Genomic DNA, 27,355 nt, shown 5'->3' on the forward strand with positions numbered 1-27,355 from the left:
ATAGTTTAAGAGAAAAAGCCCAGGGGTGGAGGGTGCATGTGAGAGTTAGTTTTGGGGCAGAGAATACTGCTGCTAATGATGGATCACACTTAAAAGTGACAGAGGTGTAACCTGTTTAGTTTTAAGTATATAAGGTTACTTTGACCTTTACATTTTAACAACTGTTGTTGTTACTTACTTTTTTTTAGTACGTGGTTTCGTTGTGTCCCAAAGAAAGACTTTATTCTATTTTCACATAAGTTATTTTAAGTAATGATGATTTGGAGTCCTGTTACATTGTGTCTAATGTCATGTTGCAAATACTGCAGTGAGAGCTAATACAACAATTCACTTTTTCCCCATCATTAAGAAACATAGCTATATTATTTTGACATTGATCTAGTCGGGCAAAATCTTGAGCATAAAGATGATGTAGCATGAATGAGATTATCTCAGGAAGCCAAAAAATTGGAAAAACTCATTCTTGCTGAGGTTTTTGTAATTAACATAAAATGGGTTAAGACACCTGAATATTACCTAAGGCTTATTTAGAACACTAAGTAACACATGTCTTGAGCAGGCAGTTTTCCAGCATGTAATTTCTTGCTTAAGAGCAAGAAAAACGTCATTGAGCAAAGTAGCATTACTCTTGCTGCGTTTAGATATATTTAAGATATTCTGTAGGCTGAGTTTATTTTCAGGAGGTTAGCCTTTTATTATTCTGACGTGTAGATATTTGTTTCACTAGATTTTTCACTAGGCAAACTTTTGGGTGAAGAAGTGAACACTAAGTATTCTCTGCCTTTATTTGACTGTCATAGAGTCATAGATATCTAGAACTGAAAAGAATCCCAGAGTTTACGTTATTTAACATTTTTTATAGGCAAGGAAATTAATGGTCAGAGGAGTAAAAGTGCAGTTTGTCCAGTTTTTGATGTTTTCTTGATGACTCAAAGTAATTGTTATAAAAACTAGTCATTATGTTATATTTTAAATATATGCTTTAATAAAGTGATTACTCAGAAAACTTGTCTAGGTGCTATATTCCTGGTACTAAACTTGTAATTGGTTGACATAATTTAACATACTTTCTATATTATGTAACATTGTCTTTTTGTGTTTGGAATTTCATTTTTCTGAGGAAAACTGCATGTCTCTTTATCTGTTGGCATTGCCGCTGCTATATTCTTAAAGAAAGCTAACCTCTACTTGAGTAAAGTTGGCATTAAATATTACTTCCTCAAATACGTTATCCAGAGCTTAAGTAATTAAAATAGTTAGTTTGTGATATGCTATTTCCTAGGGTACGGCACTAGATTAATACTTTATTTTTCTTTTCATCATTTTCTCCCCATGGCTTAAGAGTTGTTGAAGCCAGCATAGCAGAAAATAAAGCCTGTTTGAAGAGGACACCTACAGAGGTTTGGAGGGATTCTCGAAACCCTTAGGATAGAAAAAGGCAGGACAAAGCTCCTGTTGGACTAAAGAACGTGGGTAATACTTGCTGGTTTAGTGCTGTTATTCAGGCAAGGGTCTTTTTGCAGATCTTATTTGGTGGGCACGATAGCAATAGAAACTGGCTTGGGGTTGTGTTTCTTTTAAGTTGTATACTTGAAACATAACTGCAGGCTAAGTTTTAATATGCCTTTCTATCTAATAAACTAGTTTGGGGATTGCAGTATTCCCCACCCCACTCTGTTCCTTCTCCCAGTATGGAGTTTTAACAATAGAGTACTATCTGTGCTTTATTTGAAATTATTTTGAATTAATTTCCCCTCCTTCCCGGCTAAGAATTGTTGTCAGAATGTAAAGAAAATATTTTTGTATGTCTTGCAAATTAAGGGAAGGATGTAACCAAGATGTGAAATTAGAACTGCTTTTTTTGTGATTAGATTTATTTGTATATAATGGAAAGTGTTATTCATAGAATTATAGTCATTTAAATACTATTTTTAATACAAGGAAGCATTTCATTTGAGGAGGGTATAGATTGGCAGATAATTCTCAATGTATAGGTGAAAATGATGTAAAGAATAAATATTGATGACTCAAGAATAACGCATGTTCCTTCTAACTTGGGAAGCCCTTAATGGAATGTTTTTTGAGCCCCTTATTCTAAAATGAAAAATCTTTGTATGCATAGATATCTGTCCTCTTCTCAATTTTAACTAATTTTCTTTTCTTTTTTTTCTTACTCTTTTATGTGATGAGTATTGTCATAATTCTTTACCATTCTCAGTTAGACATTAATAATGTTATTAGATTGCAAAACCTTAACAATCTCCTTAATCTATGAATAATAACCCTTTAGGAAAATTAATATTTATGTTTATTTTGCTAATACAGTAGAATTGTAGCTTATTAATTAGTGTTCCTGATGAGTACTTTTTAAATCATTAGATGTAGGGGCCGGCCCAGTGGCACAATGGTTAAGTGCGCATGTTCTGCTTCTCAGCGGCCCAGGCTTCGCCGGTTTGGATCCCGGGTGCAGACATGGCACCACTTGGCAAAAGCCATGCTGTGGTAGGCGTCCCACATATAAAGTAGAAGAAGATGGGCATGGATGTCAGCCTTCCTCAGCAAAAAGAGAAGGATTGGCAGTAGTTAGCTCAGGGCTAACCTTCCTCAAAATAAATAAATAAATAAATAATAAAATCATTGGATGTCTATGCCACTTCTTTTTATATTAAAAATATCTCTTCATCTGTAGCTTTCCAAACCTGTATGTATGACAGTGTAAATTTTCATGTGATATTAAAGCAGCTAACTTGGTTATGTAGTTCATTTTCTATAAGGTTAATTGTGTTCTGTAGGATATTAATTTGTAATTTTACCATTTTTTCCACTTCAGTGTAATAAATTTCAACTTTTTCCCCCACTTTTTTTGCTTCTGGCACATGATACCATGCAATTTGAATTCCTTTAGCTTTCTGGATTTATGCCTCACTCTTCAATATACTATGGTAAACACTAGTTAGCATGTAGTATGTATGTATATTTGTTTTCCAAGCTCTTGAAATATTAAGGAATACCTGGATTAACCTAAATCTGTAATAATAGCTTTGTTCCTAGCCTTGATTACACATTAATTATTCACTTACATCCCAACAATATCTAACATTTTCTTTGCTATCTTAGAGTCTCTTAGATCTTCCTGATAGGCTATCTTGCTTTACTTTACTTGCACTATTAGTAAGGGGTTTTACATTTCACTGTCCAATCTAAATTTTATAATTTAGACATCATTTTAAAATATGAAGCTCACTATGAAGGCTGTGATCTGAGTGTTCATGAATATGCTTCGCTGCCTCTATTTGGACAAGTGGATGCTATCTCTGCACTATTATGGCCAATAAGTGAGGCTCATTGATTAGACGCTTCTCTTAGAAAACTTTAAGAAGAAAGAAAGTACTTGGAAATAATCAATATTTGTTTCTTAGAAGAGGAGTTCTTTATTTTTCCACAGCGTATTGTAAGAGGCCTGTTTGAAATGATAACTAAATTACTATTAATCGGTATGGGGATCATAACTTACCATTTTCATAGGCTAAACTCCTCTCATATCTTAATTCAAATTTGAATCAGTTGTCTGTCTATTTCTATCTTAAGTGTTATTTGCTGACCTTAGATTTTGCTTTACATTTCAAATTTTTGGTGTTTTTTGGTAGAGAGCAGAATGAACTAGAAAAATCGCTTGTTTTCAAAATTTGAAGTAATTTTACTGATTTCTAAGTTTTATCTTAGATTAGTGGCTACTTAACTGGTAGCATGGCTTTACCACACTCCTAACATAGGCAAGTATAAGGTTTTCGGAATTACTTATTTTTTCTTTTGGGGAGATTTAGACACCTAGGAGAAGTAACCTCTAACCTTAAAAAATTTGAGTTATAGTGAATTATTAAGATATTGACTTGGGGATTTGGGAAAAAATGTTAAGCGTCAAATTTTGGAAAATTGTGGATGGGAAAAAATTTGTCTGAAGATCACTTCGTGGTTTTTTTTTTTCCTTACTATAATTATTCTATTTTAAGTAGTTTTTTATTTTCATCTCTAGTAATAAAAACTTTTTATTTTTTCATTTTCTGACATTATTCCTTAATTCCATAGACATAATCTGAGATATAACAGTTTATCATCATAATTGGAACTTCTCACTTATGAAAGAAAAGTTGGGCAGGAAGTCTGTATTAGTGTTGGAAGTGTTTTATTATATTTTCCAAAGTGAGTTGGAGCTTGTTCAAACTGTGACGTAAATGTACTATAAAGTTTCAATTACAAAATTTCTCAGGGATGGAATTTACTTAGTTGGCAGGACTTGTAGGAAGCAACTGGGATTCTTTTCCTTCTAAGTATATCTACCAATTACAGAAGGTTACTGAGATTATAAACTGCTAACTTTGGAGTAGGTAGTGGGAGTAGGCTACAAAAGGTAGAGCTTTATTGTACTTGTTCTTTTAGCTATTGGGACCGATAATTTGGGAGAAAAGTGGTAGAGTATCAGAAAGGGATTATAAGAAGCAAAGAGAAGATTTTACAGAGAATAGCTTAAATAGTCTTTTGGATGCTAGCAATATTAGCCTGACTGTCTTTAGATTGAGCATCGACCCCTTATCTAGTCAGGACTGTTTTAATCCTGTTCAAATGAATTTTTATGTAAAAAGTACTAAGTGGGGCTACTTTCTCCACTAGGGTATCCGTGAATGAGGTAGTTATTTAGAGGTATGTATTCTCCTCTCTCTCTAGTTTGGAGTGTAATCCGTAGAGTCTCAGGATGATCCTTAGCACCTTTCCTATTTGGATGCTTCTGAGATGCTCAGAAGTAAGGTGCTCATGCTTCTCAGTTTGTCTGGTACAGTCCAGTTTATTCCTCTTGTAGATCCACTAGTGCCTGTTAATTAGTCATAAAGCCCTCTTTCATCCTTGGATAATGAAGGATATGGTCACCCTACTCATAAATCATGTAACTACAGGTTGACTAAAATACAAGCATCCTGAGGGCAGAGAACATATCTTCTAGGTTATTGTTCTATACCAGTGTATAGTACAGTGTCTGACACATTGGAGGAGACTTTTAAGTAATTATTGAATGAGTGAGTGAATGAACCAAAAAGGACCATATATTATTTATGGTGGAATTGAAGACTTTAATTGCTTCTATCCCCCTAATGCTGGATGGGATTGAAAAGATGTGGCAAGTTTTCAAAAAATCTCAGGATATCATTTAACATGTTTATTCACATTACTTGCTCTTATCTCTTTAATCTTCATCAAAGAACGTAAGTACATAGTTCAAACAGAAAACCAAAATCCCATAGCAATAAAAGGCTTACAGTGAAAAACAACAGTAATCAGCCTCAATCCTCCCTATCTCATACTCCTTAAAGGCAACTACAGCCACTTCTAGCTGTTTCTCCTATCTCATTTTTCTAAATGACATGCCTTCCTGCTGAGAAGAATGAGGATTTAGCTCTTTCATTTCAGCTACCTAGAATTGCCTTTCCTTTCATCTCCCAACATAACTTATATTGCAAGTTAAAAATAGTCAGTAGTGTTGATGTTTTCTGTGACTTTAAATATTACACTGATTTACTACGACTACCCCTTTGAAATCTTTTGTTTTCCTGGAATTGTCAATTGCTATTATTTTTCCTTTCTGTTTTCTATATACTTGTTCTTAAAACTTTCTATATGCTCCAACATCTCTGTTATGGTCTTATCAATAATATGTTTTATTTGCTCGAACATATTAGATCCATTTTTAGGGGGGTTGGGGGAGTACTTTACCACAGAAGATTGCCCTGCCTCAAATCCAGACTGGATTGTGATTCTTTTTGTTTTAAGCACTGTTGCTGGCTTTCCAGAAGCAGGTCTAGAGAAAGGGGATCCGGGAAGGGTCGATTGGGGCTCAGTTGGCGAGTTTTTACTTAATCCTCCTATTTGTAGCCCAGAATCTCATCCCCTCTCCCTACCGTGACACACACTGTGACTGATTTTTCTGAACCTCAGTCACTTAAGTTTAGTTATATCCAAAGACTAAACTTTCTGTATCCCATGCAAGGAGGTAGTAGTTGTCTGATCTTCTGGGTCTGGGAAGGACAGAGGGATTTGATTGCTCTGTATCCAGACTTTCATCTTTTAATCAGGCCATCTACGTTTAGTCCCTACCTTACCTTGAAACTTACGTGGTACCATTTCATTTTTTTTTTAAATCTACCAAGGAGAATTTATCTTGCTTCTCCTTGGTATCCTCCATTACAGACAGTTGATATCTTCCTTTGCTCTCTTGTCATTATTCTTTTTGTTTTCCACAAATTGTTTGAATTCTCATCTCTCATAGCTCTCTGCTGTTAGCAGGAGTTTAGCCAAAGTCCATTTTGGCAAGTGCTCTTCAGAATTCACATTTTAGCTCTAGACTGAATGAAAGGATACTTGTTTTCAGTGTGCATCAATCATAAACACAATTTAGGCAGTAGTGATATTTACCCTTTCCCACCCCTTTTGGAGGAATATGTTGACCACTACTATTATGACTGTGATTTAGAGTACAGAGTGTTTTGGACTTAAAAAAGTTAATTTCTATGATTTGTGTGATGGTCACAAGTTCTACTTCGGGTGATAACTTGTTAGGTTGTTCTAGACCATCTTCTTGACCATATTTTCCTGGACTGCAAAACAAAACAAAATGAAAACAAAAACAGCTTTTTGAAGACATCACATAACCCTAAAGCAGTGAGTAATTTTGAGGCTAAGCTTTGAGAAAACAAGATGTTCAGAGAGTAAGCTTCACATTTTGGGCTGATTTTATTCTCGAGGCAATTCCAGAAATAGTTGCTGAATGGCTGGGAAACTAAGCAAAGTTTTGCACAGATTTCGAGCCCTAGTAAACACCTCAGACTTTCAGTTAGGATTATAAAGGGCTAGAACCTAGGATTAACTGAGACCCGAAAATAAAGCGTGCTTTATAGTTTCTGAATTCCACCTTCATCTCAGAATTGATTGGATGAAATTGATCTTGGATTGTAAATGGCCTCACTCTTGCTTCCTGCCAGAAGCAAATGTAAATTCTTTTGGAAGATAATATCATCATTGAATTTTCTCCAGTTCGTCATGTATAATGTCTAGCACTCACATCAGCTGTAATCAGTCATATCAGCAAATAAGATGTGTCTAAAAATTAATAGAAAATAATGGGCAATAGAAATATGCCTACAGGAAAACCTGAAAATTGAATTGATATAATAACTATTAATATGCTCAAGGAATTAAAAACCAGAATGAGGATTTTTTTCTTGATTTTTTTTTTTATTTTATTGAGGTCTAACTGGCTTTTAACGTTGTGTAAATTTCAGGTGTACATTATTATATTTCAGTTTTTGTATAGATTGCATTGTGCTCACCACCAATAGTCTAGTTTTTATCCATCACCATTCACATGTGCCCCTTTACCCATTTTGCCTGCCCCCTATCCGCTTTTCCTCTGGTAACTGCTAATCTGTTCTCCTTATCTATGTGTGTGTTTGTTTCAGATTGAGAATTTTGATAGAAAACTAAAAACTATTAAAAAATAGAAATTTTAGAACTGAAAAATATAACAAAGTCACAAAATCAATGGATGAATTATAGCAGCATATTAGAAACAGCTGAAGAGAGAATTAGTCAGCTAGACAGTTGGTCTGAAGAACATTTTCAGATTAAAGCCGTGAAATGCAGATAAGAGCATATAAGAGATTTTGAACATGGTGAATAATACTAACATAGTGTATTTGTGGTTCAAGGGAGAGTAAAAAGAGAATAGGGCAAAAGTAATATTTGAAGAAATGACTGAGAGTATTCAAAACCTAATGAAAGAGATTGAGCTACAGATTCAGGAAGGAATAGGAATCAAGTAGTATGGACATAAAGAATACTGTGACAAGGCATATGATAATAAAATTGAAAAAACTATAGACAAAGAGAAAATCCTAAAAGTAGCCAGTTGGAAAAGATATATATCACCTCTATGAAGGAGCAAAAATAAATCTAAAAGCTGACTTCTCAACAGAAATGCGATCTTTAAAGTGCTGGAAATATTAACTGGCCATATAGAATTCTAGAACTAGCAAAAATATTACAAAAATGAAGTAAAAACAATTTTCATTTTAGCAGATGGTGAAATAATTCACCACCAGCAGACCTACACCAGATGAAATTCTACTGGGTGTTCAGGAAGCAGGAAAATGTTCTCCAGCGGGAACTCAGAGCACAGAAATAGGACTGGGATTCTCCTAATTTGTCCATATTCTCTTTCCAATTTAAATTCCTCATAAGAACAGCCCGTACTTTGCCCCCCTTACTTATATCTCATTTCTTCAGTACTTATTACTGCTGTTCTTCTCCCATTCTACTGAAAAGATGGTTTTCTAATTGAGAAATCCAAAGGTTGTTTTTCCTGCCCTTACTTTACTGGAATGTGGCAACCTTTGAGAGTAATGCTCATCTTGTCCTTCTTAAAATTTGCCGGTATTCTTTGATGTGCTTCAGAATCTTCTGTGGTACTTTGTGTCTTTGTTGAGAGGCCCCTGGCACAGGTTCCTTTGAAAGCTCCACTGTTATTCTGATACACAGCTATATGTGAAAGCCCTTGGTTTCTCTACTCCTTTTTCTTCTGTGATCTCATACTCTCCATTTCCCTTACTATTCTTATTTTGTCTTTCTCATCGTTCCTCTGGCTTTTAAATGATTCTTTTTCCCTAGGGTTCTGAGCTTGGTCTACTATTATTGTATTCACATTTTTTCTGATTTATAACGTCTATACTCATTGTTTTAACTTGTAATCACAAGATTGTGATCAGGGCAGAGACTTAATATATTTTATTCTCTTTTGCCTGTCTTCCTTGTGTCTGGCCATGTAGTGAGTGCTCCATAAATATTTGCTAAATGAATAAATAAATGAATTATCTCATGTTCATATTGTTGCATTAAGAAATACTTCCAGATCGCAAGATAACCAAAATATTTTCCTACAGTTCCTGTTATCAGCTTTATGGTTTTACCTTTCATATTTAGGCCTTTAATCCACATCTATATCTATATATCTATATCTGACTCTATTTCTTATATATACTAGGCCAATTTTCCAAACACCCACCTACTAAACAAAACTTTGTTTTTATTTGTAGTGCCACCTTTATCTATGTGTTAGTCAAGTTGGCTAACCCATCTCTACTAAGATTTAATACATCATTGCCTCCTGTCCAGTGATTTTCAAACTTTATCAACTGTGATTCTCAGAAAGGAAGACAGTCTACATTGTAAAACACTTTACATGTACACATGTATATAAAATATATACAAGAAAAATTTTACAAACAATATCCTGTGGTGAATTTACAGTGTATGATATGTTCTGATATTTTCCATTGCATTTTATTTCATGTTTTAAACATGTTCATCGTGATAACATTAATGGATTGTAAGTTATAGTTTAAAAAACAGCTCCAGGAAACCTTCCCACGGCCGTCTTTCATATGCTCTCATTATGCTCTGTATGTTCTGAATTAGAGTATCTTGGAATTATATTTCTATTGTTATAATTATATGTGTGTCTCCTTCTAGGTTGTGTGTCTCCTTGAGCACAGAGATAATATGTAATTTCTTTGCTCTGCTATCACTGAGCATCTGATTTATTTATTTATAAATAAATTTGTTTATTTTAAATGAATTAGAATTATTTATAAAATAAATTATCATTATATTATAACAGATAATATAATAAATAATATAATATATTATAAATAATATAATAATATATTATAATATAATATATAATAATATTATTATTAAATAAATTTAAATTATTATAAGTTTATTTGTGCTATATCCTTGTAGAATTGATACGTCTAGATAACTCATAGTGAACATAACGTGTCTGAAAAGTTGTAGACTTTACATTTGTTTATCTTCTATTTTGAGGAAACTGTTAAGCACGTGGTAATATAAAGAAAGCTTTAGTAATATAATATGGTGTGGGGTTTTATTTTTGCATTGTCCATGTATACTTTTCTGCTTTGCAACACAATAAATATTGTTAATGATCAAGAATAGTATGTTAAGGTATAAGAAATTTGACTTTCTCTTGGGGAGAAAATAGTCTTATGCTAATTGCATCTGTTCTGTGTATAAGCAGTATAATTGTCAAAAACAAATCTCTAAGACCCGTCATATTTTTTTTTTTTTTTTTTTTTTTTTTTTTTTTAATTTTTTTATTTTTTTATTTTTTTATTTTTTTATTTTTTTATTAATGTTATGATAGATTACAACCTTGTGAGATTTCAGTTGTACATTTTTGTTAGTCATGTTGTGGGTACACCACTTCCCCCTCCGTACCCTCCCCCCACCCCCCCTTTTCCCTGGTAACCACCAATCAGATCTGCTTCTCAATATACTAATTTCCACCTATGAGTGGAGTCATATAGAGTTCGTCTTTCTCTGACTGACTTATTTCGCTTAACATAATACCCTCGAGGTCCATCCACATTGTTGTGAATGGGCCAATTTCGTCTTTTTTTATGGCTGAGTAGTATTCCATTGTGTATATATACCACATCTTCTTTATCCAATCATTAGTTTCTGGGCATGTAGGCTGGTTCCACGTCTTGGCTATTGTAAATAATGCTGCAATGAACATAGGGGTGCAACGGACTCTTGAGATATCTGATATCAGGTTCTTAGGATAGATACCCAGTAATGGGATGGCTGGGTCATAGGGTATTTCTATTTTTAACTTTTTGAGAAATCTCCATACTGTTTTCCATAGTGGCTGTACCAGTTTGCATTCCCACCAACAGTGTATGAGGGTTCCTCTTTCTCCACAACCCCTCCAACATTTGTCGTTCTTGGTTTTGGATGTTTTTGCCAATCTAACGGGGGTAAGGTGATATCTTAGTGTAGTTTTGATTTGCATTTCCCTGATGATTAGCGATGATGAACATCTTTTCATGTGTCTATTGGCCATATTCATATCTTCTTTTGAGAAATGTCTGTTCATGTCCTCTGCCCATTTTTTGATCGGGTTGTTTGTTTTTTTGTTGTTAAGCAGTGTGAGTTCTTTGTATATTATGGAGATTAACCCTTTGTCGGATAAGTGGCTTGTAAATATTTTTTCCCAATTAGTGAGCTGTTTTGTTGTTTCAATCCTGTTTTCCCTTGCCTTGAAGAAGCTCTTTAGTCTGATGAAGTCCCATTTGTTTATTCTTTCTATTGTTTCCCTCAACTGAGGAGTTACAGTGTCCGAAAAGATTCTTTTGAAACTGATGTCAAAGAGTGTACTGCCTATATTCTCTTCCAAAAGACTTATTGTCTCAGGCCTAATCTTTAGGTCTTTGATCCATTTTGAGTTTATTTTGGTGTGTGGAGAAAAAGAATGGTCAATTTTCAATCTTTTGCATGTGGCTGTCCAGTTTTCCCAGCACCATTTGTTGAAGAGACTTTCTTTTCTCCATTGTAGGCCCTCTGCTCCTTTGTCGAAGATTAGCTGTCCATAGATGTGTGGTTTTATCTCTGGGCTTTCAATTCTGTTCCATTGATCTGTGGACCTGTTTTTGTACCAGTACCATGCTGTTTTGATCACTGTAGCTTTGTAGTATGTTTTGAAATCGGGGATTGTGATTCCGCCGGCTTTGTTTTTCTTGCTCAGGATTGCTTTAGCAATTCGCGGTCTTTTGTTGCCCCATATGAATTTTAGGATTGTTTGTTCAATTTCTGTGAAGAATGTTCTTGGGATTCTGATTGGGATAGCATTGAATCTGTAGATTGCTTTAGGTAGTATGGACATTTTAACTATGTTTATTCTTCCGATCCATGTGCAAGGGATGTCTTTCCATCTCTTTATGTCATCGCCTATTTCTTTCAAGAGAGTCTTGTAGTTTTCATTGTATAGATCCTTCACTTCCTTGGTTAAGTTTATCCCAAGGTATTTTATTCTTTTCGTTGCTATTGTGAATGGGATAGAGTTCTTGAGTTCTTTTTCTGTTAGTTTATTGTTAGTGTATAGAAATGCTACTGATTTATGCACGTTAATTTTATACCCTGCTACTTTGCTGTAGTTGTTGATTATTTCTAATAGTTTTTCTGTGGATTCTTTGGGGTTTTCTATGTATAAGATCATGTCGTCTGCAAACAACGAGAGTTTTACTTCTTCGTTACCTATTTGGATTCCTTTTATTTCTTTTTCCTGCCGAATTGCTCTGGCCAGCACCTCCAGAACTATGTTGAATAGGAGTGGTGAAAGTGGGCACCCTTGTCTTGTTCCTGTCCTCAGAGGGATGGCTTTCAGCTTTTGTCCATTGAGTATGATGTTGGCTGTGGGTCTATCATATATGGCCTTTATTATGTTAAGGTACTTTCCTTCTATACCCATTTTACTGAGGGTTTTTATCATAAATGGGTGTTGGATCTTGTCGAATGCTTTCTCTGCATCTATTGAGATGATCATGTGGTTTTTGGTTTTCATTTTGTTAATGTAGTGTATCACGTTGATTGACTTGCGGATGTTGAACCATCCCTGTGTCCCTGGTATAAATCCCACTTGATCATGGTGTATAATCTTTTTGATGTATTGCTGTAATCGGTTTGCCAAAATTTTGTTGAGGATTTTTGCATCTATGTTCATCAGTGATATCGGCCTGTAGTTCTCCTTCTTTGTGTTGTCCTTGTCAGGTTTGGGGATCAGAGTGATGTTGGCTTCATAGAATGTGTTAGGGAGTTCTCCATCTTTCTCAATTTTCTGGAACAGTTTGAGGAGAATAGGTATTAAGTCTTCTTTGAATGTTTGGTAGAATTCTCCAGAGAAGCCGTCTGGTCCTGGACTCTTGTTTTTGGGGAGGTTTTTGATTACCGTTTCTATTTCCTTACTTGTGATTGGTCTATTCAGATTCTCCATTTCTCCATTTCTTCCTGATTCAGTTTGGGGAGATTGTAGGAGTCTAGGAATTTGTCCATTTCTTCCAGGTTGTTCAATTTGTTGGCATATAGTTTTTCTCTGTCTGCCGGTAAGACCCGTCATATTTTTATGGTTTTCTTAGTAGAATTTTCCCTTAGTTATCTTAAATTGTTGTTCTTTTTCAGTCATTATTCAATCTTTTGGAATTTAGAAGATTAGTCCTGAATTATAAAGCCTCCATCACATGCTCAAGATTTACCCCGAAACCAAAAGGTAAAATACAAAAAGATTTTTAAGCAGAGCATGTATGATATGGTCTTCCTGTATTATCTGTGCTTGTTTTAGGAGCACTTGCCCCGTCAAGTGTGAAATAGTGTCAAACTTGAAGGTCAACCCATTAATCTCACTTTAGTATTTGTTTTTTCCTTCCTTTTGAGTTGTCAAATTTCGGTAAACTTTATAGGTTACAATTTACAATTCAAGGTCTTTCCTCAATTGTCTGCTGAAAACTTGTGTAGAAATCAAAAAGTTTTTCTGTTGTTTCTGTAGATAAGCCCTTGAGAAGATTAGTTTTGCACTGGCTGTCTTTGCAGTACAAATGTATAACTTATATTTTGTAAGTTAATGTTGTTAGGCAATATAATGTGAGAGCTCAGACACAGGGCCAGATTGTCTAGGTTCTGGCTGTGAACCTAGAGCAAGTTACGTGATCTGTCTTTGTTCAGTTTGCTTATCTGAAAAGTGTAAGTAACAACAGCAGTTATTTTATAGAGTTACTGTGAGAATCAGATGAGATAAAACACATAAAGGGCATAGAAGGGCCTGGTACATAGTAAGTACCAGATGTCAACTCTTGTCTGTTATTATATTGTTTATATTAGCTTTTAAAAAGATAAGACTTGATTTGCATGCAGAAGTTCATACTTAGTGGAAAAAAATTGCTTATGGAGATAGTATGCTTGAGTATAGGGCTTTTCTGGTCTTGTCATTAAAGAATTTGTAGCCCTATAGGGAACTAGTCTCAAAGATATAGAAGTTAAAATTTTAGGTTTCAGTAAAGTCTTGAACTTTGTGTGACCTATTGTTAGTAGTAATGATACATTATTAAACTATAGTTTTCTTTTAGTGTATAATTTTGAAAACTACTTTTACTGTAAACATATGAAACATTTATAATACAAGCCAGTGGGAATATAATTTGATTTATAACTAGCTTTTTAAGCTATAATCGTTGGGCTATAAAATGTCAGGCTGATAAACAAGCCGTTTTTAAAAGGGAACTAAGATCTCCTGACAACCCCTCATACCTCCAGAGAAATTAAGAAAAACTCCTTCAATCATTACAGTTTGTACATGAAACTTTTTGGACCTATTGCTTCCTGTTATTGCAGTTTGTTATTATCAGTGGTTCTTTCTTCTGATGTCTCAGTTGAATTATATTTATAATTTATGTGACATTATTTAGAATTATTACTTCTGGATAGGAATTCATATGTATACTGACCTTTTTTTTATGTTCTGGGATTTTAGTGCTTTACAGAGTTTTAATTTCTCAGTTGTAGCAGATTTTTGGCAAACTGAATCCTCAGTATATATAAAGGATAATATCTCACTTGCAAGTGGGATTTTTGTAGGACTGCAAGATTGATTTAGTGTTTAGAGTTCAGTGTAATTCACCGTTTTAACAGACTGAAGAAAAATAACCATATGATTATCTCAGTAGATGAAGAAAAAAGGATTTGACAAAAGCTAGCATCTATTCATGACAAAATCTCTCAGAAGCTAGGAATAGCAAGAAACTTTCTTATCCTGATAAAAGCTCATTTATGACAAATCTACAACTTATATAATATTTAATGTTGGAAAGGCTGAATGCTTTTCTCCAAAGGTCAGGAGCAAGCAAGGATGTCGGCCCTCACTACTTCTATTAAGCATTAGACTGGAGTTCTCAACCAGTTTTATACAGCAAGAAAAAGAAATAACATGCATGTTGGAAAGGAAGACAGAAAGCTGTCTTCTTATGTATATGACTTGACTGTCTATCTGCAACATCCTAAGTAATCTCCACCTACAAAAAGATGCTAGAACCAAGAAATGAATTCAGCAATGTTATATGATACAAGGCGAACACACAAAGATCAGTTGTATTTCTAAATACCAGCCGCACACAATTGGAAATTTACATTAAAAAAAATACTTATATACAATAGCATAAAATATGGAATATTAGGGCTAAAGTGGACAAAAGATATATATGAAAACAACAAGATATTGTTGAGAGAGGTTAAAGAAATAAAGTGATATATTATGTTCATGGATCAGGGGATTCAATATTGTTAAGATATGAATTGTCCTCAATTCAATCTATAGATTCAATGCAATCCCAGTCATAATCACAGCAGGCTTTTTTAGCGGAATTGACAAACTGATTCTAAAATTTATATCGAAAATCAAAGGATATGAAATTGCCATAGCAATTTAAAAAAGAAAGACAATATTGGAAGAATTAATTCTCAGGCTACAGTGATCAAGACACTTTCTTATTGGTGAAAAGATAGTCATATAGCTCAATAGAACAGAATAGAGAGTCCTGAAATAGACCTACATGTACAGGGTGAATTGATTTGAGTCAAAGTTGCCAAAACAATTCAATGGGCAAAGGGAAAATCTTTTAAATTCATGGTGTCACAGGCAGAAAAATAATTCTCAACTCTTACAGGACACTATATATGGGAAAAGAAATTCATAATAGGGTATAAACCCAAAAGGAAGAAAACCATAGGAATTCTTGAAGAAAACACAGGAGAAAATTTTAGTGTCCTGGGTTAAGAAAAGATTTCTTAAATAGGACAATAAGAAGGCACAAATCATAAAAGAAAAAAGCGATAAAATGGACTTCATCAAAATTAAAAACTTTTAATCTTTGAAAAATTCATAGAAAACAAAAAGACAAGCCACAGACTGGGAGAAAATATTCTCAAAACATGTATCAGACAGAGAGTGGGCGGAGCAAAATGGCGGGGTGAGCTGACCCGGGATTCTCTCCCCTCCAAAATACAGCAAAAGATTGGAAGAACTGAGTTTCAGAGAATAAACATAATGCCAGCTCGTTAGAGACCTACAATACCAAGAAGGCGGAGATCATAACCTTGCTTACACCCTCGGAGGCGCTGGAACGGTAGGAGAGAACACTACTCCCTCCCCTAGTGTCTGCGATCGCTGCGGCGCGGTTCGGGAAGGAGCGGGGGAGGGGCCGCGCGACCGGGGGATCATCCAGGACTCCTGCCGCTGATTCAGTGGAGACCCGCTGACGGGAAGAAAGCTTCCGTCCGTGGGCACCCTATAATCAAGGGCCTTGGGAGACCAGAGAACAGAACTGATCTGAACCCAGACCAGCGCGTGTGAGTAACAGCCCCTCGCCCCCAGCAAAGCCAGTGGGAGCAGCCATCTTGCCCCAAGGCGGAGAGCTAACACGCCACTCTCGACCCCCATCTAGTGGCGACAGGCTGTAACTGCAACTGAATTCTACCACTATGAGAAAAAACCGCTCCTCTACCATCCAGCAATTTATAAAAGCCCCAGACCAGAAGGAAAACAATGAAAACACAGAATTAAGTCCTGAGGACGTGGAATTAGGTAAACTAAGTGATAATGAATTCAGAGCAGCTATAATCAAAAAACTCAATGAGGTAGAGAGAAAGATAGAGAAACAAGCTGAGTTCTGGAGTTACTTCACAAAAGAGATTGAAATAATAAAGAAGAATCAAACAGAATTACTTGAGATGAAAAACACAATGGACCAGATAAAACAGAATACGGATTCCCTGAATGCCCGTGTAGACAACCTACAGGAGAAAATCAGCATAATCGAGGACAGACAGGCTGAATGGCACCAGACACAGGAAGAAAGAGAACTAAGAATTTAAAAAAATGAGGAAAATCTCAGAGAGATAATGGATTCAATGAGGAGTAAGAACATAAGGATCATAGGAATTCCCGAGAATATGGAAAAGGAAAATGGAGCAGAAAGTGTGCTTAACGAAATTATTGAAGAGAACTTCCCAAATCTAGGGATCAACGGAGAAATGTGTGTAGAGGAGGATTTTAGATCTCCTAGATTTGTCAATGTAAAAAGACCCACCACAAGGCACATAATAGTAAAGTTGGCAAATAGGAATGATAGGGAGAGAATACTCAGGGAAGTAAGGAAAAAAAGAGAATAACCTATAAAGGAGCCCCTATCAGACTGTCAGTGGGTTTCTCTACAGAAACCCTACAAGCTAGGAGAGAATGGAGTGATATATTCAAAGCTTTAAAGGATAAAAACCTTCAGCCAAGAATACTCTATCCAGCAAGAATTTCCTTCAGATATGAGGGAGAAATTAAATCTTTTCCAGACAAACAAAAGTTAAGGGAATTTGTAACTAAAAGCCCTCCATTACAAGAAATCCTCAAGAAGGCTCTCATACTTGAAAAAAGAAAAAAGGGAGAAAGGGGACACAATCCACAGACTAGGGAGGCCGATGGATAGAACCAGAACAGGATAGCAAATATTCAACTATAGCATTAGGGTAAAAATAAGGAAACTACCAAAACAAGGACGATCTTAGCACTCTAACTACAAATTAATAAGACGAGTTGGAATAAAAAATGAAAATAATTATTTAGGAGGGGAAGAGCAAAGGGTCTAAATCAGTATTGGTCGAGTAAGTAAGAGACCACCAGAGAATAGACTATATTATACACGAGATTCTAAATACAAACTTCAAGGTAGACACTAAAATAAAGTACAGAACAGAGTCACAAATCATAGATAAGGAAAAATCTAAGAAACCCAGCATAAGAAATTGCAGAAGTCAATGGGTAGTCTAAAGCACACAGGAAAAGAAACACAGGAAAACAAGATAATGAGTGACAGATTGACAGCATTAAGTCCACATGCATCAATAATCACTCTCAATGTGAACGGGTTGAACTCTCCAATAAAAAGACACAGAGTGGCAAAATGGATTAAAGAACAAGATCCAACAATTTGTTGCCTCCAGGAAACACACCTCAGCCCCAAGGACAAACACAGACTCAGGGTGAAGGGGTGGAGGACAATACTTCAAGCAAATAGCAAGGAAAAAAAGGCAGGTGTTGCAATTCTCCTATCAGACCAAGTGGATTTCAAAATAAGACAGGTAAAGAGAGACACAGAGGGACAATATATAGTGATCAAAGGGACAATTCATCAAGAAGAAATAACGCTTATAAATATCTATGCACCCAACACAGGAGCACCAAGATTCATAAAGCAACTATTAACAGACCTAAAGGAAGATGTTAAAAACAACGCAATAATAGTAGGGGACCTCAACACCCCACTCACATCAATGGACAGATCATCCAGACAGAAAATCAACAAGGAAATAGTGGAGCTGAATGAAAAACTAAAACAATTGGACTTAATAGACATATATAGATCACTCCACCCTGAAGGAGCTGAATACACATTCTTCTCAAGTGCACATGGAACATTCTCTAGGATAGACCATATGTTGGGCAATAAGGCAAGCCTCTACAAATTTAAAAAAATTGAAATAATAACAAGCATCTTCTCAGAGCATAGTGCTATAAGGCTAGAAATTAATTACAAGAAAAAAGCTGAGAAAGGCACAAAGATGTGGAGACTAAACAACACAGTACTGAACAAGCAATGGATCATTGAAGAAATTAAAGAAGAAATAAAAAAATACCTGGAAACAAATGAAAATGATAGCATGCCATACCAACTCATATGGGATACAGCAAAAGCTGTATTAAGAGGAAAATTCATCGCAATACAGGCACATCTTAACAAACAAGAAAAATCCCAAATAAGCAACCTTAAAGCACACCTAACTGAACTAGAGAAAAAAGAACAAATGAAGCCCAAAGTCAGCAGAAGGAGAGAAATAATAAAAATCAGAGCAGAAATAAATACTATTGAATTGAAAAAGGCAGTAGAAAGGATCAATGAGACAAAGAGCTGGTTTTTTGAGAAGATAAATAAACTTGACAAACCACTAGCCAGACTTACAAAGAAAAAAAGGGAGAAAGCTCAAATAAACAAAATCAGAAATGAGCGAGGAGAAATAACAACAGACTCTGCAGAAATACAACAGATTATAAGAGAATACTACAAAAAACTATATGCCAACAGAATGGATAACCTAGAGGAAATGGATAAATTCCTGGACTCCTACAATCTCCCAAAGCTCACTCAAGAAGAGGCAGACAATTTGAACAGACCAATCACAAGGAAAGAGATTGAAACAGCAATCAAAAACATCCCAAAGAATAAAACCCCAGGACCAGATGGCTTTCCTGGGGAATTCTACCAAACTTTCAGAGAGGATTTAATACCCATCCTTTTCAAGCTATTCCAAAAAATTAGGGAAGATGGAACACTTCCTAACACATTCTATGAGGCCAACATCACGCTGATCCCAAAACCTGACAAGGACACCACGAAAAAAGAGAACTACAGGCCAATATCACTGATGAACATAGATGCAAAAATTCTAAACAAAATTTTGGCAACCAGAATTCAGCAATTCATCAAAAGAATCATACATCAGGATCAGGTGGGATTCATACCAGGGACACAGGGATGGTTCAACATCCGCAGATCAATCAACGTGATACACCACATCAACAAACTGAGGAATAAAAACCACATGATCATCTCAATAGATGCAGAGAAGGCATTTGACAAGATCCAACGCCATTTATGATAAAAACTCTGAACAAAATGGGCATAGAAGGAAACTACCTCAACATAATAAAGGCCATATATGACAAACCCATAGCCAACATCATACTCAATGGGCAAAAACTGAACCCCATCCCCCTGAAAACAGGAACAAGACAAGGATGCCCTCTATCACCACTCTTATTCAACATAGTACTGGAGGTCCTGGCCAGAGCAATCAGGCAAGAAAAAGGACTAAAAGGAATCCAAATAGGGAGGGAAGAAATGAAACTCTCGCTGTTTGCAGATGACATTATCTTATATATAGAAAACCCTAAAGAATCCATTGGAAAACTGTTAGAAGTAATCAACAACTACAGCAAATTTGCAGGGTATAAAATCAATTTGCATAAATCAGTAGCATTTCTATACTCCAGTAATGAACCAACAGAAAAAGAACTCAAGAATACAATACCATTCACAATCACAACAAAAAGAATAAAATACCTTGGGGTAAATTTAACTAAGGAAGTGAAGGACCTATATAATGAAAATTACAAGGCCTTTCTGAGAGAATTGGTTGACGACATAAGAAGATGGAAAGACATTCCATGTACATGGATTGGAAGAATAAACATAGTTAAAATGTCCATTCTACCTAAAGCAATCTACAGATTCAACGCCATCCCAATCAGAATCCCAATGACATTCTTTACAGAATTAGAACAAAGAATCCTAAAATTCATATGGGGCAACAAAAGACCCCGAATTGCTAAAGCAATCCTGAGAAAAAAGAACAAAACTTGAGGCATCACAGTCCCTGACTTCAAAACATACTACAAAGCTACAGTAATCAAAACGGCATGGTACTGGTACAAAAACAGGTGCACAGATCAATGGAACAGAAGTGAAAGCCCAGAAATAAAACCACACATCTATGGACAGCTTATCTTTGACAAAGGAGCTGAGGGCATACAATGGAGAAAAGAAAGTCTTTTCAACAAATGGTGCTGGGAAAACTGGAAAGCCACATGTAAAAGAATGAAAATTGACCATTCTTTTTCACCATTCACCAAAATAAACTCAAAATGGATCAAAGACCTAAAGGTGAGACCTGAAAGCATAAGGCTTCTGGAAGAAAACGTAGGCAGTACACTCTTTGACATCAGTATTAAAAGGATCTTTTCGGACACCATGCCTTCTCAGAGAAGGGAAACAACAGAAAGAATAAACAAATGGGACTTCATCTGATTAAAGAGCGTCTTCAAGGCAAATGAAAACAGGATTGAAACAAAAACACAACCCACTAACTGGGAAAAATATTTGCAAGTCATATATATGACAAAGGCTTAATATCCCTAATATATAAAGAACTATCGCAACTCAACCACAAAACATCAAACAACCCAATCAAAAAATGGTCTGGAGACATGAACAGACGTTTCTCCAAAGTAGATATACTGATGGCCAATAGGCACATGAAAAGATGCTCATCATCAGGGAAATGCAAATCAAAACTACACTAAGATATCACCTTACACCCGTTAGAATGACAAAAATATCTAAAACTAATAGCAACAAATGTTGGAGAGGTTGTGGAGAAAAAGGAACCCTCATACACTGCTGGTGGGAAGGCAAACTGGTGCAGCCACTATGGAAAACAGTATGAAGATTCCTCAAAAAACTGAAAATAGAACTACCATACGATCCAGCCATCCCACTACTGGGTATTTATCCAAAGAACCTGAAGTCAGCAATCCCAAAAGTCCTGTGCACCCCAATGTTTATTGCAGCACTGTTTACAATAGCCAAGACATGGAAGCAACCTAAGTGCCCATCAACAGACGAATGGATAAAGAAGATGTGGCACATATATACAGTGGAATACTACTCAGCTGCAAAACAGAACAAAATCATTCCATTTGCAACAACATGGATGGACCTTGAGAGAATTATGTTAAGTGAAATAAGCCAGCGAGAGAAAGATAATCTGTGTATGACTCCACTCATATGAGGAATTTAAAACTACGGACCAAGAATAGTTTAGTGGATACCAGGGGAAAGGTGGGGTGGGGGGTGGGCACAAAGGGTGAAGTGGTGCACCTACAACATGACTGACAAACATTAATGTACAATTGAAATTTCACAAGATTGTAACCTATCAATAACTCAATAAAAAAAAAAGAAAACCCAACTGAAAAATTTTCCCATTACAATAACCAAGAAACTTTTTAAATAAAAAGCACTTAAAAATGTGATACAGTTATGCGGAGAAAAACGATAAAACTGCTAACGGACTATAAGAAAATACATGTATAAAAAGGAAAAAATACATAACATCCAGCAAAAAATTTCTTACAAAATCATGTTAAAATGATAAAATTCAACATAATGATTTCAACTCACCCTAAGTTTATCTACAAGTTTATATAAGCTAAAGCAAAATCCAGTGGAATTTTTCTTTGTAATTTATATAATTACTATAAAACTCATTTGCAGAAAGAAAGGAGGAATTCAGCCCTCCACAGAAGCAAAAGAAACTGCCCAAACAAGAGCTAAAGTTCCCAGGAAGGTGGGTGCAGCAGAGAAATTACATTGATACCCAGCACCTAACACAAGCAACATTACTAAATTCATCAGAGTGTGGTGCCCTTTCCCGTAGGAGCAGTGTTGTGGCCACTGGGCTCGCAAATCATTAGGAATATCTGGCACCATCTCAGCACCTTGGAAAATCAAGTACCTGAATGGTTAGAAGATAAGATTGTGAGACTCCTCAAGAATCTCCTTTTACCACATCATCACTTATGAGCCAAAGGAAAGGATTTGGACAGAAATTAGGGTTGAAGCTGATGAGACTAAGCTATGGAGTAACAGGAGACCTGCGGGCAAGTGTCACCTGGAAGATACTTCGATGCCACCATCACCCTCCAAGCTGTCCCAACTGTAGCTTGGATGTCATATATTACCCACACCCCCTTTCATTCCCATACCCATCAGATCCCATGAATTTTATCTTTAAACTACCTCTCCTGGGCCCTTTCTCTCCATTCTTGCTGCCAACATCCTCTCATATGCTGTCAGCTGATACCTAAATTAACAAAGCACCTTAGTCCCCAGATGCTCCCATCCCATCCATCCTGCACAGTGCAGCAAGAAAATTGCTTCCTGACTCTTCTTTCCTTAGATTCTCCACCGCATGGGAATGAGCCAGGAAAAACCTGAACTTCTATGACTCACTTTTAAAGACTTGCACAGACTAAACCACCTCAACAACCACCCACTTACCCACTAAACTTCACCTCACCTCTGTTCAACTCAGGGTCATCTCCACATCCCACAAGCCTACCCGCTCTATTCCACCACTGAACCTCCCTTCACTGAAATGCCCTCACCTGTTCTTTCCAAACCTACCCTCCTTCCAAGCCCAACTCCAGTCTCATGTGTTCAGTGAAGATTGTCTTTAATACACCAACCCACGTGAATCTCCTGTTCTCTGAGCATTGCAAATACTTTGGTGATTTTCCTTTAATGCATATTATATCATATACTACTTTACCTAAAATCTATCAACACAACCCCATTGCCCACAGCATTAATTCCAATATACTTAGCATGGATTCTAGGTCCTTCTTGAACTGGCCACTGCCTATTTTTGCACCCTTATTGTCATTCCCTAAATGAACATAATACAGCTATTTCCTAACTCAAGGTGTCCTTTCTCCCTTTTGTGTGTTTGGTATTCCTTCCTCTATATTGCATGAAGATCCTCACCTCACTGTAAGAATAATATATTCTCCCCCTCTTGCTCCTACAGAAATTTATCATACTTCTTTTACAGCAATTAATAGATTCTCTATAATTGCAACTCTAGTGTCTATATCTAAGAAATATACTATCCTAGTATTCAAAATCATCTGCTTAATATTTTTCTTGAACCTTTATTACTGAGTGCATTTTGGTTGATAATAACAGCTAGTATTTCAATAGTACCATGTGCCACATACTTTATGTGTTCTATACACATTAATTCATTCAACTCTACTGTGATGTGGGTATTACTATTATCACCCCTTTTATAACAAATGAGAAAAACAAGCCCAGATAACTGGTCTAAGGTTGCACAGCAGTGGAGCCAAGATTTCAATCCAAGCAATCTAACCACAGATCCTATGCTGTCTAACCACTGCCCTATACAATTTCTAGGATTACAACACGTAAATGTAGAGCTGAAATTAAATATGCCCTTTTGTTAGAAGTCCAAGTTATATGTGTTCACCAACGCATACAAATATTTCGTATATGAGTATGAACTCGATTTTTGATCAATTAGAGAAACTAATGAAAATATCCTAGGATCAATCTGAGAGATTACTCAGAGATGAGAGGAATCATGAAGGATCCAGTTTTTCCAACCTTCATCCCTAACAGAAGGAATAACTCCTGGCCTCCTCTTTGAAAGTCACCTTTTCCTCTTCCGTAATTTCTGCCTTTTCTGTATTTATTCCTCTGTCTGATACCACACCCCTCACCAATCTTCATCATCTCCTGCACTGAACTGGTAAGAAATATCTCCTATCTCCACACAATGCAGCCTCATCAAGAATCCTAGAAAGAAAATGTGACCAGCATGTAAATGCCTAAATCAGTATTTGAGCATTTAGACTCTCCATCATGTGACCTGCTGGACTCTGGACCAGAGCATAATTATAGACTGAAAACAATGGCCAGGATAAATATAAGAGAGAACTTGACGTGCTGATGTGACTGATCTCAGGGTGAAGTAGTGAAACGTCAATTTCAGTCACGAGCTCCCCCCTTCATAATTCCCAAATGGTATCTCACAGAATCCCAGAATTGTAAAGTGCTTTAAATTCATCAAATTTTATATTTTGTATAATTTTACACACAATAAAAATATACAAATAAGTTGAATTAATTATTTAAAAAATATCTTCAAACCCAACCAGCTCATTTTACAAATGAATCCTTGTGGCTCAAAAAGAGTAACTGATTTCCCAACATCCTATGGCTGCTTAGAGACTTTGCACCTTACTTCTAGCCATATCACCTACCTTTAGATCTGAAAAACTAGCATGGTTTCCTTCTGCCTTAGAATGAGGAATTGGATCAGACGGATCTCAAATACACTCAAGTGCCTCCAATTTGGCATGAAGTTAGCCACTCTGCTGGAACAGATCATTACTCCAGGAGATGATCTGGTTTTGGAAAACTGAGATTGGATGAAGCGTTGGATTTCTCTCTGGGAATCCTAGTCCCTGGACAAGCAGGGTTCCTTGGCTAATATTATGCAACTAGTTGATTTTTCACTGAAGTCCCCCAGTGAGCAAAGTCCAGGTCACACTCAGCTATGAGTTGTGCTGAAAGATTTAGAGACCTTGTACTCTGACCTCATCTGTTCATAAAAGAGATGACAGAGGCTGAGAGGTTAACTGGCTTTGTGGGCCACACAATAGATATTTCCCAGGTTACTAACCCAGAAATCAGTGCTCTTTAAACAGCACTCAGCTGCCTTCTGATGGTACTGGGCGGTGGTTATTACTGTGATTCAAGGATCAGACTTTGTCCCTAACATCAAATCACCACTGTCCCTGGGAGCTTTTAGAAAATGAAGTAGATGATGTCTACGATGAATCACAAAAAAACGGAAATTCAGGTGATCTGGATCTAGGTTGATATTTGAATTTATAATATCTAAGAAATAGACAAATGCCACAAAAAGCAGAAAACTGAGAGATTTTAAGATCTTGATTTTGATGTAGAAAACCAGCCCACCCACTAAAAGTCCAAGGGTTATGATTCAATGATTAGATCCTTGAACTATTTGAAATAAATTAAGCTACACTATAATGAAGAGAACAACTTCCCCATGGAATTTCTTTTATCTTGGGTGGAAGTTTGCCAATTAAACTATGACTTAGGATAAGTCTCAGTTTAGTGAGATTTCTATAAAGTTTTTCACCCAAGAATGAGGCAGTAAGAGAAGAAAGTTGAAGGAAAGACATAAAGGGAACTTTTTCCAGACTGAAATACTGAGAATGGAAAGGAGGATGAATAGAGAAGAAAATGAGCACTGGACAGGGAGCCAGGTCACTGGGCACTAGCTCTGGTTCAATAATTGATTAGCTATCTAACTTAAGCCACATCGTTTCACCTCTCCACTTCTCACCCTCCCCTGTTCCCACTTCTATATAAAATGGCAGAGTTGGGCTAGATTATCTCCATTATACTCTCCATCTAACACTCATGGATTCATGTATAAGTTTCTTAGTCTCCCTGCACCTCAGCCTCTCCATCAATAAGGATAGTGGCAATAGTAATGTAATCTAGTGAGAACTTCCTCAGACAGAGGTGTCATTCATCCATCCATTCATTCAAATGTTCATTCAACAAATAGGATTGAATCCTATTACGTGCCAAGCACTTTTCTGGGTGTGGGAGAATCAACACTGAAAAAACAAAGTCTGTGATACAGGAGGTTACATCCTTCATATCCCCAACAAGATAATGCAGGTAGAAAAAGACAAAAAAAAAAAATAAAACTTGATATGTAAGTCAACCAGTAATAAGTCCTAGAAGAAAAATAAAACAGGTTAAGGATAATAGTGAATGCTGCTGGGTATTGTTTTATTAGGGTAGTAAGAAGAGGTCGTCTCTTGTCAAGATCTGTGTGCTGTCTTAAGAATAAGGAAGGGGAAGTGGGAAATATAGGAAACAAGATAGGAGAAGATCACGTAATCCAATCAAGAGATGATTGTTACTTAGGCCAGGACTACGGCAGTGAAGGCTTTAGGAAGTTGTCAGATTCTGGATAAATTTTGAAGGTAGAAGTAATAAGATTTGCTGACGTTTTGGTTGAAAAGAGAGAAAAGAAGGAGAGGAATCAAGGATACCACCAAGGTTTTAGACTTGAGCAAACAAAATAAAATAAGTGAGGCAGAAAAAGATAAAAACTATATGATCACACTTATATGTGGACTCTAAAAACAAAACAAAACAAACACAAATGAGCCCATGGATACAGAGAACAGATTGGTGGTTGCCTGAGGCAGTGAGTGGGGAGTGGGCAAAATGGATGAAGGGAGCTAAAAAGTACAAATTTCCAGTTATAAAATCAATTAGTCTTGAGGATGTAATGTACAGCATGATGACTATAGTTAATAATACTGTATTGCATATTTGAAAATAAATAGGAGAGTAGATCTTGAAAGTTCTTATCATAAGAAAAAAATTTGTAAGTATGTATGGTGACAGATGTTAACTGGACTTACTGTGGTGATCACATTGCAAAATACACAAGTATCAAATCATTAGGTTATACACCTGAAACTAAACAAATATAATGTTATATCAATTATACTATATATATATAACAGACTTGAGCAGTCAGACCAGAGTTAGCCTTTACTGAGATACAAATGGCTGTGGGAGAACCAGAACAGCAGGGAATAACAAGAATTTTGTTTTGGATTTTTTAAAATATTTTTTCCCTCCAACCCTTTATTTTTATTATTTATTTTATTTATTTTTTGTGAAGAAGATTGGCCCTGAGCTAACATCTGTTGCCAGTCTTCCTCCATTTTATGTGGGATGCCACTGCAGCATAGCTTGATAAGCAACGCTAGGTCTGTGCCCAGGATCCAAACCTCAGAACCCCCAGGCCACTGTAGGGGAGCACATGAACTTAACCACTATACCACTGGGCCAGCCTCTTGTTTGGGACA

At 36.1% G+C, this 27,355-nt stretch overlaps 1 long non-coding RNA gene across 4 annotated transcripts in view; it reads left to right on the forward strand.

Moving 5' to 3' along the window:
- LOC138916619 (uncharacterized) overlaps positions 1-27,355 on the forward strand; it is an 89,079-nt gene that overhangs the window by 19,022 nt on the left and 42,702 nt on the right. For 2 of the 4 annotated variants that reach the window (XR_011423897.1, XR_011423896.1), the window contains one exon: positions 13,084-13,171. This is a non-coding gene — a long non-coding RNA (uncharacterized lncRNA). Of the gene's footprint in view, positions 1-1,342; positions 2,858-13,083; positions 13,172-27,355 lie in introns of those variants that run through there. The other 2 variants (XR_011423899.1, XR_011423898.1) reach the window with 1 other exon arrangement.

Source organism: Equus caballus, chromosome 12 (genome assembly GCF_041296265.1).
Source record: "Equus caballus isolate H_3958 breed thoroughbred chromosome 12, TB-T2T, whole genome shotgun sequence".
Classification (NCBI taxonomy): domain Eukaryota; kingdom Metazoa; phylum Chordata; class Mammalia; order Perissodactyla; family Equidae; genus Equus; species Equus caballus.